At 49.3% G+C, this 13,477-nt stretch overlaps 1 pseudogene; it reads left to right on the top strand.

Annotated features, from left to right (window-relative positions):
- The window catches only part of LOC141059267 (uncharacterized), a 176,964-nt pseudogene that overhangs the window by 143,807 nt on the left and 19,680 nt on the right, over window positions 1-13,477 (top strand).

Raw genomic sequence — 13,477 nt, 5'->3', positions numbered from 1 at the left:
CATCACCGATTTTGTGACACAACATCGATCTCGCTGTGTGTTGCACGCATCAGCGACCGGCCCCCCGCTGGGTATCGCTGATCGTGCAGGAATGTCCTGGGCCATTTTTTGATCATTGGTCTCCTGCTGGCCAGCATGCATCGCTGCGTGTGACAGAGGGAGACCAACGATCAGCAAGCACCGCACTTCGTTACCCGCTATTTACCCTAGATACCAGCGTCCTCGCAGGTCCTGATCGCTGGTGAGATCTGTCTGTTTGACAGCTCACCAGCGATCATGTAGCGACGCACCAGCGATCCTGACCAGGTCGTATTGTTGTCGGGATCGCTAGTGCGTCGTTTAGTGTAACGGGACCCTTATTCACTCCTGCAGGAGATGTGTTGGCATGGCTCCAGCCCTGGTTTCATGGATTCACTCCACGTCATAAATTACATTGTTTTCGATCCTAAGGAATTCAGATTACTGCACAATCTCTCCTGAAATGGGGAGCAATATTATTTTCTCTAATCTTCTGATCAGGACTCATAGTAGCTCCAATGGTCCACCATAGATGAATACAACTCCGGTTTAGTGTTGGAGTTCTCCCTTCATACATACGTTGTTGTTGGGGATGTAATATAGAATAAAAAAATGTCTTTTGTTACCTGTTCATTCTGTGTGATAGTTTGATTGTGGTGGTATTGTCCTGTGCCACTTATGAGAGTCTGTAGCTCTTAATCCTGGTGATGAAATCCGTCTTGTGGTTGTTGTTTAATCTGTATTTGTAGTTTTCAATTAATGAGATTGTTGTGCTCTGGGGCGGGGCTGTGGGCGGGGTTGCGGGTGGGGTTGTGGGCGGGGCTTTATGTGGTGTTCTGCTCACATATTCATTTGTATTGGCATATGACAGGTCACTGATCCCTATTTTACATAATGCATATAATAGTATTGATACAGTATTATTGTTGATAATGCCTATAATATTGTGGCTATTGTGAGGCTTAGAAAAATAAATTACATCCAGCAAAATGACCCCGGCGGCGCCTGTCCAGTATCATCTATCTCTTACTTATAGATTTTACTGCGCAGGCGCCACCATCGCCGGTGACATTTTGCTGGATGTATTTTTTTTCCAAGCCTCACAATAACCATAATATTATAGGCATTATCAACAATAATATCAACACTATTATATGCATTATGTAAAATAGGGGGCAGGTCACTGAGGGATCAGTGAACTGTCATAAGCCAATACAGATCCATATGTAATCAGAGCTCCACATAAAGCCCCGCCCACAGCCCCACCCCAGAGCACGAGAATCTCATTAACTAAAGACTATAAATACAGATTAAACAACAACCACAAGACAGATTTCATCACCAGGTATCATTGTAATCAGTATAACGGCGCTGACCTGACAGTGTCTGTAGGTTACTGTGCACAATCCTGCTGACAGGTTCACTTTAAAACATCTCAGCTCTGCACTATTATACACAGTTCTCTTTAAAGGGAATCTGTCACCCCTTTTCTGAGATATCATATAACGATATCATTCAATTGTGTGTCACATAAGGATTCTCTTAGTACTTTTGCTTCCCCCTGACCCCGCACCTTTCATGCATAAATACCTTTTTTATTTTGGTTCAGATGTATGTAAACTGCTGTGGTCCGGTCCGATGGGCGGGGCTTATACACCTGCTCCCCCCTCCCTGTCTTGCTCTATGCATTTCTTCTTGTGTAGATGTCTTATTCTGATGTATTTCTTCATCGTTCTCCTGTGTAAGAGCCTGGTACTGGTTTCTGAGCAGTATGGGTGCTGACTGCCTCCTGATCCTCCTGCTTCTCTGGGTCACATGCTTCCATTCCTCTGTTTCTTCAGGTGAACTTCGAATTTCTTCTCTTTCTTTAACATGAAGAGATAATTCTGCTCTGTCTAAGAACTCTTCACCTTCCTTAATGATCTTCAATGTAGCTAACCTCTGTTCGAGATTTTGCAACTTTTCCTCCAACAGGGACACAAGCTTGCATTTGTGGCATGTGAAGTTTGGCTCGGGGACGAGATCTGAACCCGTGCATGCGCCGATCTTTGACCGGCGGCCATCTTCCCGGCGTCCATGTTCCCGGAGGCCACCGCAACATGGCGGCGGTCAGCAAGGGATGTGCGGGGGCCTCCGAGCTTGGAGGAAATGCCGGCGGAGCCGCCTCCCCTGCACCGGAGCACAGCCAGCCACCACCACCGCACCGCAGAGGCCCACCTGCCCCAGCACAACTGCCCCAGCCTCAGGACAGCTGCCCCAGCCTCAGGACAGCTGCCCCAGCACAGCTGCCCCAGCCTCAGGACAGCTGACCCAGCCCCACACAGCTGCCCCAGCCTCAGGACAGCTGCCCCAGCCCCACACAGCTGCCCCAGCCTCAGGACAGCTGCCCCAGCACAGCTGCCCCAGCCTCAGGACAGCTGCCCCAGCCCCACACAGCTGCCCCAGCCTCAGGACAGCTGCCCCAGCACAGCTGCCCCACCCTCAGGACAGCTGCCCCAACCTTAGGACAGCTGCCCCAGCACAGCTGCCCCAGCCTCAGGACAGCTGCCCCAGCCCCAGCACAGCTGCCCCTGCCCCAGCACAGCTGCCCCAGCCTCAGGACAGCTGCCCCAGCACAGCTGCCCCAGCACAGTTGCCCCAGCCCCAGCGCAGCTGCCCCAGCACATCCAACCTGCCCTAGCACAGAGCCGCCACCGCACAAGCCTGGACCACTGAATAACCCCTGTGACTACTCCTCCACCTGTGCCGGATCCCTTCCCAGGTAAGCTGAATTCGGACTGTAAGATGGACCTCCATTTGACACATTATTATTTTTTCCCTATTTTCCTTCTGAAAATTGGGGTGCGTCTTATGGTCCGGTGCGTCTTATAGTCTGAAAAATACGGTATATGAAACTGAAATAGCTGTTGCAAAAACCAAAATTGTTAGAAAGAAAAAAGGTTAACATTAATAGGGGTGCCCAAACTTTTGCATATGACTGTAATTTCACAGTGGCGTTAGAGTTTATATATACACATTATATGTGTTTGCATATATGATGTTTTTGTACTAGCACATGTCATGGTATCTCAATTTCTGCCACAAATTTGTGCAGACATAACAAAGGCAAATAGGCAAAAACTAGATGAATCAATAAAACCAATCATTTATTAATAAATTTCATAAAATTCTTTTTTACAAGGAAATTTCTAAAAAAAAGGGAGTACAAATGTAATGATAGATGCTCACAGAATTAAGCTTTATGCAACATAATCACAGAATGTTTTTTTCCTTTTCTTTTTTAATTTTTTGTAACAATGTAATCCTGTTTGCAATTTACAACAACTTACATGTATAAAACTTCTGCGGCTCTCTTATACACGTGTCTGGTTACCCCGACAGCGCCGTTTCGCCATACTGGCTTCCTCAATAGGGGGCGTATACGTATACATCATGCAGGAATAGCTTATTTCAAATTGAATCAGTATAGCTGGCATATTAAGCAGGACACATGATTAACCTGTAGTTCCCTGCACTAGGCATTGGATATGTTCACATTAACGAGAAATTTTCTTGGCCGCACACACAGTTAGGTTGTTCCTTTGTTACAACAATTAGATACATATTTATACAATCAAGTAAGCTTATGCATTTTTGTTTATTAGTATTTGTAATTAATCATAGAAACATTGAGAACAAAAGTTTTGGATTGGAAATCTGTGTCTGTGGTGAATTGTGGTTGTCAGTGCGTTCTTAGGGACGCTCCTGTTTTCTCCACCTCTCCTCAGTCTCATGATATTCCTGATTATTTGGCTGATTTTTCTGATGTATTTAGTGAGAGAAAGTCTGCGTCTTTGCCTCCTCATAGGAGTTATGACTGTGTAATTGAGTTGATGCCTGGGTGTAAATTTCCCAAGGGTCGGCTTTCCAACTTATCGGTACCCGAACATGATGCTATGTGATCTTATATAAAGGAGTCGTTGGAGAAGGGTCATATTAGACCATCCTCTTCACCCTTAGGTGCTGTTTTTTTGTGGCCAAGAAAAATGGTACATTAAGGCCTTGTATTGACTATCACTCCCTTAACAAAATGACGGTTAAATATCAGTACCCGTTACCCCTGATTTCTGATTTATTCTCCAGAGTTAAAAGTGCCTGCTGGTTTACTAAGCTTGACCTTAGGGGGCGTATAATCTTATTCGCATCAAGCACGGGGATGAATGGAAGATGGCGTTTAATACTCCGGAGGGACATTTTGAGTACCTGGTGATGCCTTTTGGAGCTCTCTAATGCCCCTTCTGTCTTCCAGTCCTTTATGAATTATATTTTCCGAGACTTTGTGGATAAGTTTTTGATCATCTATCTGGATGATATTTTGATCTTTTCTAGTGATTGGGATTCCCATGTGGAACATGTCCGGACTGTGTTCTGGATTTTGAGGGAGAATTTCCTGTTTGTTAAGGGATCGAAATGCCTCTTTGGTGTACAGAGGATTTCATTTTTGGGATTTATCTAGTCTCCATCGACTATTGAAATGGACCCGGCCAAGGTACAGGCCATTTATGATTGGGTTCAGCCTACTTCTTTGAAGGCTCTCTAGAAGTTTTTGGGTTTTGCTAATTTCTATCGTAAATTTATAGGTAATTTTTCTAGTATTGTCAAACCATTGACTGATCTGACCAAGAAGGGAGCTGATTGTCATGATCTCAGTGCGGGTTTGACTCGCACACGTGGGGTTAATGTTTGGAACCAGTGCTGATGACTGGCATTTCTGGGGTTAAAGGTTGTGATCCCGATGCAGGCTTACCTGCACACCTGGGGCTATGATTGTGGCCTCTCCCTGGTTCTGGGGGAGGCTTCTTATAGCCTCAGGATGCTCCCATCCCTGTCAGTTATACTCTTGCCCTTGGCATTGTGTGGTGACCCCTGAGTGTGTTTGTGCTGTGTTCTGGTTACTTGATTCTCTGTGTATGACTCGGTCTGTTCTCTGGATATCGCTTTGGATTCTGCCTGGTACCTCCTATGTCTGTTTGGTTTTGATCTCTGCTTGGCCCTGATTATCCGCTCTGTCTCATCCCTGGTACTGTACTGTGATCCTGTGTATGACCTTTGGCTTTGTCTGACCTCCCGTCTGTTTATTCCTCCTGTACCTCGTTTAGCACTGCTTCTGTACTCAGGACACGCGCACTGGCTCTATGAGCAAGTGTAGTGCGGTGTCTTTGACATTATAACTGACCCTTTCAGTTTTTTGTTTTTTGTTTTCTGAAGAAAAAAAAAAAGTGTGTGTTATCCTCATGGATCCCATACAAGCCTTGGCTGATCAGGTCAAGCACCTAACCCAAATGTTCCATAAGCTCAATGTGGAACAACGCACGATGGCCCATACCCAGCAACAGTTGGTGGTTACTGTGCAGGGGGCTGTCGATGCAGGGGCTTCTGGTTCTGGGGGTAGGGATGTGTCATTAGCGTCCTCCGAATCTCCGGTCAAATTACCAGACCTTTTCTCAGGGGATAAAAAGGAGTTCAGGTCTTTCAGAGAAGGATGCAAGCTTTTTTTTTCTCTAAGGCCCCGCTCCTCCGGGGAATGAGTTCCAGAGGGTGGGGGTCATTATTTCCCTACTTTGGGGGGCTCCGCAAGCATGGGCTTTCTCTCTGTCTTCCTCTGCTCCTGAACGTATGTCAGTGAACGCATTCTTTGAGGCCCTCGGGCACATTTATGATGAACCTGACCGAGTGCGATTGGCAGAGGACATGGTGATGAGTGTCTGTCAGGGGAAACACACAGCTGAGTGGTTTTGTTCTGAGTTCCGCCGCTGGGCGGCAGAGGTCTCTTGGAGCGACGCCGCATTCCGAGGATTCTTTTGCAGAGGCTTGTCCGAGCGGCTGCAGGATGCCTTGGCGTTACATCCCCCACCTAACTCTCTCGAGGACGCCATGACCCAGGCCGTCCGGATGGACCGCAGGCTGCGGGCCAGAGAGGTGATGCAGGTGGATACTCCATTATTCCCCAGTGGAAAAGAGACTGCCCCTGAGCCCATGGATGTAGGCGCCCTCTCCCTGAAGGATACGGAGAGGAAACGCCGGAAGGACAAGCAGTTATGCTTTTACTGCGGTAAAACGGGACATTGGAAAAGGGAGTGCCCGAATTGCCCGTCTTCAAACCCAGTTGGCGGTAAATGACTAGGCCTGGGTAGTCAACGGGGAGGCTGCTCAGACCCTCAGGTACCATTTTCCTCGTTTTCTAAAGTAGTACTGCCTGTGGAACTGTTTGTGGATGGTAGTTCTTTTTCCTCTACAGCCTTTGTGGACTGCGGATCATCTATTAATCTTATTGACTCCCAACTGGTCACACACTGCAAGATAGGGACAGTTAGGCTCAAGGTTCCGATCAAGGTGATGGCCATTGACTCATCTCCCCTCACTAAGGAGGGAATTCGCTTTATGTCTGATGTGTTTTCGCTCAGAGTGGGCGCTACTCATGTGGAAAACATAAGTTGTTTTGTGCTGGACAATCTACCTGCAGGGTTGGTGTTGGGCATGCCCTGGTTACAACACCATAACCCAGTTATTAACTGGAAAATGGGGGAGATTGTACAATGGGGGTTTAATGATTTTGAGTTATATGATAAAGCCGCACTGCTGGTTGAACCTGTTAAATCTGTGTCTGTATCATCTGTCGAGCTGGAAGGTATTCCGGAATGCCTGAAGGACTTCGAAGATGTATTCTCCGAAAGCGAGGCCGAGACGTTACCGCCACATAGACCCTTTGACTGCGCTATTGAGCTGGTCCCGGGGGCTAAATTGCCCAAAGCCCGTCTGTTTAATTTGTCCGGTCCTGAGCGCTTGGCTATGAAGGAGTACCTTACTGAAAGTCTGCGCAAAGGACACATACGTCCTTCAGTCTCACCTGTGGCGGCAGGTTTCTTTTTTGTAAAGAAAAAAGATGGCTGGTTACGTCCCTGTCTCGACTTCCGGGAGCTTAATCAAATTACTGTACGGAATATGTACCCCCTTCCTTTAATTCCCGATTTATGTAACCAACTATCAGGGGCAAAGTGGTTTTTTAAACTGGACCTTCGGGGGGCATATAATTTGATAAGGGTCCGAGAGGGGGATGAATGGAAAACCGCATTCCTCACGACCGAGGGACTATTTGAAAATTTAGTCATGCCGTTTGGTCTTACCAACGCCCCTGCCATATTTCAGAATTTCATCAACGTGGTATTCTCGGATCTCATTGGTCATTTTGTCGTTATCTACTTAGATGATATTTTGATATATTCCCCCGACAAGTATTCTCATTTGGAACATGTACGAACTGTGCTCCAATGGCTGAGAGAAAATCATTTGTATGCCAAATTGGAAAAATGTGTATTCTGTGTACAAGAGTTGTCCTTTTTGGGGTTAATTGTATCCAGTGAGGGTTTTCGCATGGACCCCAAGAAGGTGCAGGCCATTGTGGATTGGGTGCAACCCCGAGATCTTAAGGGTCTTCAGCGCTTCTTGGGGTTCGCCAATTATTACCGCAAATTTATCCGGGGGTTTTCGCAAGTGGTCAAACCTCTCACGGATCTAACATGCAAAGGTGCGGATGTGAGAAATTGGTCCTCGCTCGCAAAAGCGGCCTTTGCGACGCTGAAAAAATGTTTTATGTCTGCTCCTGTGTTAGTGCAGCCAGATCCGTCCAAACCATTTGTCGTGGAAGTGGACGCCTCTGAGGTGGGGGTGGGGGCGGTGTTGTCCCAAGGGCCTGCCACTCTAACCAACCTCAGGCCATGTGCTTTCTTTTCCAAGAAGTTCTCTGCTGCGGAAAGAAATTACGACGTAGGCAATAGAGAGCTTCTTGCGGTCAAATTGGCGTTTGAAGAATGGAGGCACTTTTTGGAGGGGGCCAGTCACCCGGTTACGGTGATCACGGATCACAAAAATTTGTCGTACATTGAGTCTGCTAAAAGACTAACGCCCAGACAAGCCCGTTGGTCACTTTTTTTTTCCCGTTTTCAGTTTACAATTACATTTCGTCCAAGGTCTAAGAATGTCAAGGCTGACGCCTTATCACGCAGTTTTCAGCCGGTGTCGCCCCCTGAGCCACTGTCCTCCATTCTTCACCCTGGGGTTGTGATAGCAGAGGTCTCATCTGAATTGGAACGGGAGATTCAGGGGGCCCAGTCGCAGGCCTCGGCGGCCAAGCTGGAGGGGAAGTTGTTTGTCCCAGAGCAACTTCGCCTGAAACTCTTGCAGGAGTTCCATGAATCCATCTGAGTGCTCACCCTGGTATTTCAGCCACACGTCTGGCGGTGGCTAGGATCTTTTGGTGGCCTACCCTTGGTTCGGACATAAAAAAATTCATTGCTGGTTGTGGGGTCTGCGCTCGTTCTAAAAGCTCTCATAGCCGGCCGGCAGGGGAGCTGATACCCTTGGCAGTGCCCGAAAGGCCATGGACTCACTTATCCATGGATTTTGTTACCAATCTCCCTCCATCTAAGGGTAATACAGTGGTATGGGTAGTGGTGGACAGGTTTTCTAAGCAGGCTCATTTCGTACCCCTGTCCGCACTACCGTCAGCTGAGACGTTGTCCAGGTTGTTTGTGCAGCATGTGATCCGGTTGCATGGGGTACCCCTGAATGTGGTGTCTGATCGTGGTGTGCAGTTTGTGGCTAAGTTTTGGCGTGCTTTCTGCAAAAAATTAGGTATGTCTCTGTCCTTTTCGTCTGCATACCATCCTGAGAGCAATGGGCAGACGGAGCGCACTAACCAGTCCCTGGAACAGATCCTCAGGTGTCTAACCTCTGCTAGACAGAGTGACTGGTGCGATGCACTGCCGTTAGCTGAATTTGCCTTCAATAGTCGGGTGAGTCAAACCACTGGTAGGTCCCCTTTCTTGATTAACTATGGGTTCAGTCCTCATTTCGGTGAGTTTTCTCGTCTGGATTTGGGGTGCCCCGGGGCTGAGGACTCTGTTCAGCGGTTAAAAAATACATGGGCAGAAGTCCAGCGGCGTATGTCCAGGTCTCAAGGCAGGCATAAGTTTTTCGCGGACAGGAAACGAACACCTGGTCCCATGTTTCGGGTGGGAGAGAAAGTTTGGCTCTCCACGCGAAACATTAAGTTAAAGATTCCGTCAGCCAAGTTAGGACCCAAATTCATTGGCCCGTACAAGATTGTGGAAAAAATCAATCCAGTGGCGTATAGGCTGTGCCTTCCACCCTCTTTCAAGATCCCTAACGTCTTCCACAAATCTCTACTGAAACCTTTTGAAGCAGTCCGGGGAGACTCCGAGTCTGCTGCTTCTCCTGTTTTGGTCGAGGGGCAGGTGGAGTACGAGGTTGGTCATATCGTAGATTCCAGGTTGGTACGGCGGTCGGTACAGTACATGGTTCATTGGAAGGGGTATGGACCGGAGGACAGGTCCTGGGTACCGGCCCGGTTGATGCATGCTGATCGCCTGGTACGGGCTTTCCATGCTAAGTACCCGGGCAAGCCTGGGGGCCCAGAGGCCCCCCGTTGAGAGGGGGGTACTGTCATGATCTCAGTGCGGGTTTGACTCACACACGTGGGGTTAATGTTTGGAACCAGTGCTGATGACTGGCATTTCTGGGGTTAAAGGTTGTGATCCCGATGCAGGCTTACCTGCACACCTGGGGCTATGATTGTGGCCTCTCCCTGGTTCTGGGGGAGGCTTCTTATAGCCTCAGGACGCTCCCATCCCTGTCAGTTATACTCTTGCCCTTGGCATTTGTGTGGTGACCCCTGAGTGTGTTTGTGCTGTGTTCTGGTTACTTGATTCTCTGTGTATGACTCGGTCTGTTCTCTGGATATCGCTTTGGATTCTGCCTGGTACCTCCTATGTCTGTGTGGTTTTGATCTCTGCTTGGCCCTGATTATCCGCTCTGTCTCATCCCTGGTACTGTACTGTGATCCTGTGTATGACCTTTGGCTTTGTCTGACCTCCCGTCTGTTTATTCCTCCTGTACCTCGTTTAGCACTGCTTCTGTACTCAGGACACGCGCACTGGCTCTATGAGCAAGTGTAGTGCGGTGTCTTTGACACTGATGTGCTGAATTGGTCTCCTGAGGCTGTCTCAGCATTTCAGGAGCTTAAGCGGAGGTTTACTTCAGCTCTAGTTTTATGGCAACCTGATGTCTCACTTCCATTTCAAGTGGAGGTAGATGCTTCTGAGATTGGTGCAGGAGCTGTTTTGTCCCAAAAAGACCCTCTGACTTCTAAGATGAATCCCTGTGCCTTCTTTTCTCGAAAGTTCTCCCCATCTGAATGCAACTATGACGTGGGGAATCGGGAATTGTTGGCCATGAAATGGGCATTTGAGGAGTGGAGACATTGGTTGGAGGGAGCTAGACATCAATTTGTGGTCCTCACCGATCACAAGAATCTGACTTATCTGGAGTTGGCCAAACACTTGAATCCTAGACAGGCTAGATGAGCCTTGTTTTTTATGCGCTTTAATTTTGTGGTGTCTTTTCTTCCGGGCACTAAGAATGTTAAGGCAGACGGCCTTTCTAGGAGTTTCTTTGCTGATTCTCTTAATGTGTCCACGTCCTTCACGTCCACGGCTCCTGCCGCTGCTCCCATTCCTGGTCCCACGCTGACCACGGCCTCCAGGCACGGCCGCCGCTCCCCACGCGCTCTTGCAGCAGGCGCGCGTTCGCCGGCTCTCCTGCATCCTGCCTCGCGGTCAGTGCGCCGCTCCCAGTGCGCTTCTGTAGCTGGCGTGCGCCCGCCCGCTCTCCTGCATCCTGCCCCGTGGTCAGCCTCTCTGATCAGCCCAGGACACATGCGCGCCTCTCACCCCAGACCTCAGCGCAGACTGGCTCAGCCCATCTCTCCGCCCCCGTGACCCTGGAGGCCTGACCTGGAAGTCCTGCTCCTATAAAAGGGAGCTGCCCCTTCAGACCCATGCCTGATTATCTATTGTGTCCCACGACAGATTCTCGGGTCCTCCGTCTCCTGCGTTTCTCTCGCTAGCACCCAGCCTTGTGCCTATCCCGCTTTGTGTATTCTGTTGATCCCTCACCATCTTTGTATTCCCTTCCAGAGTCCGCCATTCCTGTCCGTTCCTGCCATCACCTGTGTGTGCCTTCCTGATCCGCTCCTGCCTACTCCGGTGCCTCCTGCCTGCTCTCCGTTCAGTCCTGCAGCCGTCCCTCCTGTGTTTGCCAGCCTGCCTTCCAGCCCGGTGTCTGCCTCTCTACTCCTCCAGTTGTCCCCAAGTACCAGCTTCCACGGCCATAGTCTCCTCCGGGCCTGCCCCTAACACTCCCTGTATAGGGGGTGGTACCCCTGGCCTGCTCGCCCGGGGGTAGGTTCGTCATCGCGGTCCTGTGGGTTCACCTTTGGAGTCTTCACAGCCTCACAATGGGTTGCAGCAGTTCCGGTGTTGGTTGAGGTGATATCTCCGGTAGTGGTGAGGAGGCAGCGGGGTCATTGCAGGCTATAGGCTTTCTTGAAGAGGTGGGTTTTTAGGTTCCGTCTGAAGGATCTGAATGTGGTTGATAGTCGGACATGTTGGGGCAAAGAATTCCAGAGGATGGGGGCTATTCAGGAGAAGTCTTGGAGGTGGTTGGATGAGGAACGAATAAGTGTGGAGGAGAGAAGGAGGTCTTGGGATGATCGGAGATTACGTGAGGGAAGGTATCGGGAGATTAGTTCAGAGACATATGGAGGAGACAGGTTATAGATGGCCTTGTAGGTCAGTATTAGTAATTTGAACTGGATATGCTGAGGGAATGGGAGCCAGTGAAAAGATTTGCAGAGGGGAGAAGCGGAGGAGTAGCGAGGAGAGAGATGAATTAGTCGGGCAGCAGAGTTAAGGATGAACTGGAGAGGTGCAAGGGTGTTAGCAGGGAGACCACAGAAAAGGATGTTGCAGTAGTCGAGGCGGGAGATGAGGGCGTGCATAAGCATTTTAGTAGATTGAGGGTTGAGGAAAGGACGGATTTTGGAAATATTTTTGAGCTGGAGGCGGCAGGAGGTAGAAAGAGCTTGGATGTGCGGTTTGAAGGACAGGGCAGAGTCAAGGGTTACTCCGAGGCAGCGGACTTCCGGTACTGGGCAGAGCGTGATGTCATTAATTGTGATAGATAGGTCAGGTAAGTAAGATCTGTGAGATGGAGGAAAGATGATGAGTTCAGATTTGTCCACATTGAGCTTGAGGAAGCGAGAGGAGGAGGATATGTCTGATAGACACTCCGGGATTCTGGGCAGCAGAGAGGTGACATCTGGGCCAGAGAGGTAGATCTGAGTGTCATCAGCATAAAGGTGGTACTGGAATCCATGGGACTTTATGAGTTGACCCAGGCCAAGGGTATAAATTGAGAAGAGTAGGGGTCCTAGAACAGAGCCTTGTGGGACTCCAAAAGAGAGAGGGGGGGGTGAGGAGGTAGTGTGGGAGTGGGAGATGCTGAATGCGCGGTTTGAAAGGTATGAGGAGATCCAGGATAGGGCGAGGTCTTTGATGGAATTATGAGCCTCAGCCGGACTCTGGAAGGGGTTGGTTAAATAAATGAGATTTTGGGATTTTCACTCCTGGTATGGAGGCGATAGCACAATCATATGCCGCCATATAGTAGCCGTCCGGTAACTGGTGATAATTCCCGCATGTGTGGGGTCTATTTGTCTCCAAGCAGAGAAATCACACGTTACATTCCACACACAACACTGTGTAGAAAAGGCGGCGCGGGGTAATTGTGCCAGTAGTGAGGGGAAATAATGGCGGGAATGTCACTGACTGAGGAGATGTCTTCATGTAGGGTCTGCACTCCGGAGATCATGTGACCCCTGACTCCTCCCCTCCTGTGACCTCATCACAGGTCCTGTGCGCACAGAGCTGCCATATATGTGGAGTGCGGGCTTTGCGGGTGGAGGTAAGTGCTGGAGGCTCCATTTTTCTCTATGTGGAGTGCGGCTCTGCGGGTGGAGGTCAGTGCTGGAGGCTCCATTATTCTCTATGTGGAGTGCGGCTCTGCGGGTGGAGGTCGGTGCCGGAGGCTCCATTATTGTCTATGTGGAGTGCGGCTCTGCGGGTGGAGGTCGGTGCTGGAGGCTCCATTATTGTCTATGTGGAGTGCGGCTCTGCGGGTGGAGGTCAGTGCTGGAGGCTCCGTTATTCTCTACTGTATGTGGTGTGCGGGTGGAGGTAGCTGCCGGAGATTCCCCATTACAGACATTAACCCCTTCAGGACGGAGACTCTTTCGGTGTTTTTGTTGCCACTTTATAAGAATCATTGCGTTTTTGTTCTGTTTCCTGTAATAGATACAAATGACTCAACTATGGAAGACAGGAAGTGAGGAAACAGATTGTTCTCATAGTACAGGGCCCCTTTCTTGGCCCCCACACAGTATAATGCCCCCATTATGCCCCTTATACGGTATATATGCTGCCCCCCACACAATATAATGCCTCCATAATGCCCTGTAAGTGACTGGATGAAACACCCAGACTGTCACGCTGCAGTACTGCAG

Source organism: Dendrobates tinctorius, unplaced genomic scaffold (genome assembly GCF_039654945.1).
Source record: "Dendrobates tinctorius isolate UK_male_01 unplaced genomic scaffold, ASM3965494v1 ptg000226l, whole genome shotgun sequence".
Classification (NCBI taxonomy): Eukaryota; Metazoa; Chordata; class Amphibia; order Anura; family Dendrobatidae; genus Dendrobates; species Dendrobates tinctorius.
Note: the sequence above shows the minus strand (reverse complement) of the source record. Positions and strands in the feature narration are given on the sequence as shown.